This window comes from Anneissia japonica, unplaced genomic scaffold (genome assembly GCF_011630105.1).
Source record: "Anneissia japonica isolate Jap-2015-1 unplaced genomic scaffold, ASM1163010v1 scaffold1165_len1893470_cov193, whole genome shotgun sequence".
In the NCBI taxonomy this organism is placed as follows: Eukaryota; Metazoa; Echinodermata; class Crinoidea; order Comatulida; family Comatulidae; genus Anneissia; species Anneissia japonica.
In genome coordinates, this window is record NW_022709613.1 from 1 (window position 1) to 6,986 (window position 6,986).

General features: G+C 30.7%; 1 long non-coding RNA gene across 1 annotated transcript; it reads left to right on the plus strand.

Annotated features, from left to right (window-relative positions):
- The first annotated feature begins 25 nt into the window (after positions 1 to 25).
- On the plus strand, positions 26 to 4,843 carry LOC117106903. Its single transcript, XR_004445153.1, has 4 exons — positions 26 to 760; positions 1,104 to 1,228; positions 3,158 to 3,309; positions 3,581 to 4,843. It is a non-coding gene; the product is annotated as an uncharacterized LOC117106903 (long non-coding RNA).
- Positions 4,844 to 6,986: the final 2,143 nt, after the last annotated feature.

Below are 6,986 nucleotides of genomic sequence, written 5' to 3' on the forward strand. Positions count from 1 at the left end.
GGATAAGATGTCAAACATGTTTGTGCTCATGGCGCTTCTGACACTCTAGGGAACCTTTTTAATTATAATATACTACTAATGTATTGATTTTATATGAAAATAAAATCTAACCATACTGTCTTGTCTTACCTATGCTATATAACAAATGACTAGTAAATTGAACCACCACAAAAATCGTAATTACTAATTACCACTTTGTTCTTCAGCTGATGGAGTACAATGGAGCGATGGCACAGATGCTAACTACGGTGAAATCATCGATACTGGTGAAGTTGGTCGATGTGTTGTATACAACCAAGTAGATCACGTTTTCTCTTGGAAAATACAGCTGTGCGCATCTGAAAATGCGTACGTGTGTAAGGATATTAGAGGTAACCAGTAGTGTGTTAATTCTCGCGTACTGAATTGTTTCTATCGTATGGGTGTAAAAAGTCAAAGTTACGAAGAGTTACAATTCAACATAATGGCTCAAAACACATTTTTCATTCTAACACTTCTTTTCACAGCATTAACAATTGTTTTTTTTACAGCATTAACTAGATCTTTTTTGCAGCATTAACCTAGTTCATTCCACAGCATAGGTATTGTATTAACAGCACAGACCAATCCCAGACCCACCAACTTCTATCAAATTACTGTGCCAAAAAGGTTAACATAGACTTATTTCAGCTTTCAAAAATATTTCCACTTGGATATAATTTCAACGGAAGTCGATGTAAAGGTACATTTCTGGTCAATCAAGTACTTGCAAGTCTGCTAGGTAAAGGTTTTGGATGGATTATCATATTATTCATTATTTTTATTGACACTATTATTTAGGATCATTTTATTCTGCTTGATGTACTATAAATATAGAACTGGTTTGGATTTAGAATATTTTCAAACATTTCAAAGGAGCTATTCGACTTGCTATAACAAAAATAAACAATCTAATAATAGAGAATATATCAAAAGCTAAATTAATAATTGAATATTAACACTTGTTAGAATACTCTAGTAAAAATACAGTACAGTAAAATAACAGTCTAATAAACCGTACAGAATTATGGAATATCACATGTTAATAACAATTTGAGCTAAATATATTTCAATTTTCTTACAAGATTGCATGCATGTGATGACTGAAGTATACTATACTATGCTGGTAGGCATTGAGGGCGCTGTTGCTAACGACGGTATAAATAACATCTTCTGCACTTGTTCATGCGTTTTGGGAGCTAATTATGAGGTAAATACATTATACAGAACACCTGTCTCCCGGGTATTCAGTCTTTTTCAGCTGGTGGCCAGTTCCAATATTTTGAAACCAGCGGTTGTGTACTTCCAATTTTGTTAACGTCAGTCTCACCCATTCTCTTTTATGGTAGGGAATTAGGATAGGGGGTAAATATCACATCAGCCCCACCTTAATGAGCCTTGTTTTGAAATATAAAATAATAATGATCCTTGTTTTGAAAAATAAAATAATAATGATCCTTGTTTTGAAAAATAAAATAATAATGATAATAATAATAATAAAAATAATAATAATAATAATAATAATAATAATAATAATAATAATAATAATAATAAATAACATATTTATGCAGGATTTCTCAGTCAATTATAAACTTTTTTGCTGTGGTCCTCACAGAGAAAAATAATAGAGTATACGATACATCAGGAAAATACATAAGACTTAAGCTACTTAATTGTAAAAAAATGGGTTCAGTGGTAAAGAATAGGACCGTTCACATCAAACGATGTGAACGCAGCGTTCAAAAAACGTAGCAACTTACGATTTTTTATCCGGGCTTCGGAACGGGTCCGGGCTTGATGTAAACGTAGCTTTATACCTAGACTTCAATGAGTTAATTGAGAGCAAGATTTTGATATCAGCTGGAAGTTTGTTCCAGACTTTAGTGCCAGCTACCTAAGAATTCATTTTAATTAATGTATGTTGTGACACAACAACATTAAAATTTGAGTCTCTAATCCCCGTGTTAAGTGAGTATGTCTTTCACTAACAAGTTTAATTTCATTTACCAATCTTTGGATGGGGCAATGTTATAAACACATTTGTAAATTAAACATGCTAAAAAGTAGTCTCTTATCCCTTCCAATGTTTGTCATGACAATGTTTTAATAATATCATTACCTCTGACATTAATAAAATCAAAGTTCCACTGAAAATTCTAGCTGCTCTCTTTTGATGCCTTTTAAAAGTATTCTTATTTTGTTCTGAGCTGTTTCCACAAACCGTTATGGCGTAGTCACTAGATAGCTGAAAGGTACTTTTATACAGAATTACTAATAGTGATTTGTTTAAACTACAGTACCAGCCATTTTACCAAGCATTGTAATTTTATATCCAACGTTTTAAAATTAACTGAGTATTCTCTTTCCACGTCAACATTTTATCAATTTTTAATACCAGATATTTTATGCTTTTTACTTTTTCTAATTTTGAATTTCCAATTTTTATATCCAATACATTGTTTAGAGTTATTTCTAAGTAACATAACTTTAGTTTTGTAGGCATTTATTGAAAAATAATTATTTTCATATCATTAACTAACTTTATCCACAAGATTTTCAAGGAATTATTGACAATTTCAGTAGTATTTACAGCTGCGTACACTACAACATCATCAGCAAAAATACTACAAGTATTCCATTTACCACAGATTGTAAAATATCATTTATACATTAAAAAAAAAAAAAGATCGGTCCCTAGACGCTTCCTTGGGGTACACCCTACACCAATATTAATTTCTTTCATTTTAGATTTACTGTTATTGCAACATACAAACTGTTTACTATTTCTAAGGTAACTTGCAAACCAGTTTACAAAGTTATCATGGCTACCGTATCTTTTAAAGAAGTATTGAGTGGTTAATTGTATCAAAACGCTTTGAAATATCGAGAAAACATGCGCCAATTACGTCAAAATCGATAAAACCTTCCAACCAATGATCTATAATTCTATGTAAGCATGTTACAGTAGAATGTTTTTTTTTTAGGAAACCAAACTGATTAACATTGATTAAATCATGATAATTAAGATAATATATTAATTGTTCCTGAACTACTTTTTTTAAACAATTTTGGCGATATGACCAATTACGGATATAGGTCTATAATTATTCATACTGTCTTTGTGCCTTTCCCGTTGTAGACTGGTGGTGTTCTAGCAATTTTCCAGTCATCTTGAACATAACCGGACATGAGTGAAAGATTAACAATATAAGATAAAGATTTTGAAATAAACGGAGCTGCTAAACTTAATAGTTCACTATCAAATTCAAGAACATCAATATTATATTTCAGGTAAATTTTTTAGCTAATTTTTGATGATATATGCATTAATAGGTGTAAAATTAAACGAATATTTTCCAGGGGGATCAAAATCTGTGGCGGCCCGTAGTTGGTCCACGGGCCAGGGTTGAATACCGGGAACCTATGTACTACTAATAAGTATTTGTAAAGATCATGTACAGTGTTGATCAGATTTTGTTATTGTTATTGATATTGATATTTTTTTTGTTCATTTTAAAATCGTTGGGATTGCCATTTATTCTTAACTATTTAAATTTTAAAGCGAGGAGACAACCTGTGATATGGGAATGTTGATCATATGCTTAAACCACGTGGTGTTGTGCTTACGATACGATTGAAAGTGATGAATGATGGCAGTGAATACCCGTTCTTCAAATGTCAAACTATCAGCCTATTATAACGAGTAATACTTCTGGTGTAACACGTACTTTTAAATTTGTTTAGAAGCATTGTATAATTTTGTGTAGTTTTGTCATGTTGTAGCCTTTTTTTATTAGAATATTGGTGAGCATTAAGGTTATTATTGGGAAGATGATAATAATAGGCCGAATAACAACGACGACAGCGGCGATTGTGATGATAAAGAAGTTTGAAAATGCGTATCATATGGCTAGCCTTATGACAATAAATGATATCTAAATCTCAAATGAGGATGATAATAATGACAATGAAAATTGTCCTAATGTTGATATATTTAATTGCATCATTTCGGTTTTTAAAAGAATTATTAGTGATTTTATTTATGTATGTGTGCTATTTTCAATGTTATTTCAATTTTAAAATTTAAAATTTAAGCTTAATACTATAGTTTGATACTAAATTTTACTATATCAAGGTTTTTGGTGCTTTTTAACACTCGTGGGTGTTTAAATAAATGAATAAAAAGAATATTATTATTAATTGTTTAATTATAGATGCTCTGTGTGTGAAAATACCTATATAAATGATTATTTAATTTGTAGTACACCACATTAACAGTTCTGAGTACTGGTGTGTTGAGATAGTTTCAAATTGATTGTATAGAGTGTCCTATTCGGCTTCTGATTCAAAATGTCAAGAAATTTTATACATTAGTTTTTCTTAATATATACGTGTACCTTGAATTTATACAATAGATAATTAGTCATATCTAAGTCTAGGATAAGATAGGTTGTCGAACTCTACAACTGATGGCATCATTATTCAGAAACAAATGAGGCGAAAGAGAAAGATAAAACATGTGATTACTTCATAAATTGCCAATAATCATTGTGTTCAGTTCCCGTTCGTCAATCGCCACTAATATTCATATAGAATTGTTTTGTGATAGCTATTACTATAATGAGTGAAGTGCAATCTCTCAATTTAGTACCCTAAAGACTACCTCAGTGTTTACAAGTGGCTTAAACATATATTTCGAAATGGAATGTATGTATGTAGGCCTATTATTTGTTAAAATAATAGCCTAAGTACCAGGGGAGATTTTACAATATTTATCATACGTAAGCATCAGATTTATTTTTTTAAAATTGTATATTGCTCTTCTTAAATATAATAAATAATAATAAGTTTTGAAAAAAAAAGTTATAAATGTATAGTATTTAAATTGAATCAATATTACATTTTTTCTTTCGAATTTTGATATAAGGTTTTCATATACAGTATACTTGTGTCATTTGTTAAGTTTGATATTTAAAAGATCTTATTATGGTTTATTAGTGACCATAATTATAGCGGATTATGTCAGTATACTTTTTTAAGTTTAAATAAATGTATTGTACATTTTACTTTCATTGGGACTGGGTGGATTCAGTAATGCTCAATATGGGTTTAGGAAGTGCCGGTCTACTGTCTCTACTGCTTTAGATTCCGTCCCTTTTCAATCTATGTTAAATCATTTTTATCATCTTGAAATTAATCCAGTACATTTAAATGATTTATTTCTTACTTTAAAAATATATTTCAGCATGTACTACAGTATTGGATGGATGTCATTTTGAACGGACACCTATGGTATCTGGAGTGCCACAAATCTCGATCAGGGCCCGCTCTTGTTTCTCACCTCATTCTAAATTAACCCTGTTTGCTGATATTCTTCATATCATCCTCTACGACTGACAATATTCAGAATGACATCCATCTAATTAGTATGGGTAAACGATCAGAATCTAACGTTAAACATAAGGCTAAATATCTACTAAATAAAATACAAATAATTAAACTGAAAACTTATTTAATGTAGGCCTATATAGTTTCAAATATTTTGGACATTCATATTCAACACGATCTGACTTGAAAAAACCATATACGTAACATTATAAAACAACAGGCAAATAAATTAGCTTTTATCTACAAGCAGTTCTACACTTTCTGCGATTCTTGCATTAAAAAAGTTATACATTACACTTATCCGTCCTCTTTTTGAATATGCATGCCAATTATTTGATTCTTGTTATGATATTCATACTTGGTTGTTTCATTGGGACGTACTCTGTCTTTTAAATCATCATTTTATCCGGCCGTTATTTTACTTCGCAATAGACTCCCACAATCAGTGGTAGACTCGAAATCTATATCCAGTTTTAAACAAAATTTAATTGAACGCTAATCCCATTGCTGTCTTGTTCACGTTTTTCTTTTTCTTTCTTATTTGATGCCTGTCTTTAGCTTAAGCTTATTTAATCGGAGGCTAATTATTAGCCACAAGTCAGACGACTGTGTGGCTATCTTTCCACCACAGGTTTTGTACTGAACTTTCACAAATAAAAAAATGTAAAAAAAAACTTTCAGAGTTCACTTTTCTTGATTGAAATTACCCACTCTTAAAAATAGTAAATTGTACTTAGAGAAAAGAATTAGTGAAACAAACTTTTAAAAGTATAACAATTAACTCCTTTATTACAGTACTCTATTATAAATACGTTTGGAATTTCAAATTGACCTGATTTCCATTTAAATTCTCAATTAACTGAAATATTAGATCAAGTTGTATATGCCCTTAAATTGTCCCATTAGGAATTTTTTTAATGGATCTCAGTACGCAATAAGCCAATTCGTAGTTTGGTCTGCGCATGTCCGTACCAAGGCCAATCGACATAAAGAAACATACACACACACACACACACACACACACACACACACACACACACACACACACACACACACCATAATATTAAATTTTTTGGTCGCCGACTCACTTCATTACTTGGACGGCTTGTTTCTTTTATCTTACTATTTATCTATTTTTTTAATTTGATCTATCTTAATATGATTCATGGTCTGAATACTATCAGCGCCTTGTTTTATTGTAGACGCTCTACAAAATTATCCTACCATAACCATTGTATGAAGAAATACCTGATAGCCTAAAGATGATACGATTTGCTTTAGAGATAACCGTGCTTTTCCTATCGGAATCTGAACCTAATACCCTGCGATAATGTTCGGATACTTTTTTTGAATTTTACACAATTGTAAATGCAGATGAGTATTATAGAGAACAGTTTGACAACTGTTGAAGATGATATAAGGCTATTAAAGATGTAAGTGGCAGGTTTACCGCTGCTGGATGAAAATTTCAATAAATAAATAATAATAATTTAAGTAGTTTTATCGTCATTAAAGTTCTGTTCTCAAATGATGGCACTGTTGGCGAATTTTGAACATAAAAATATAATATTAATTCAGCA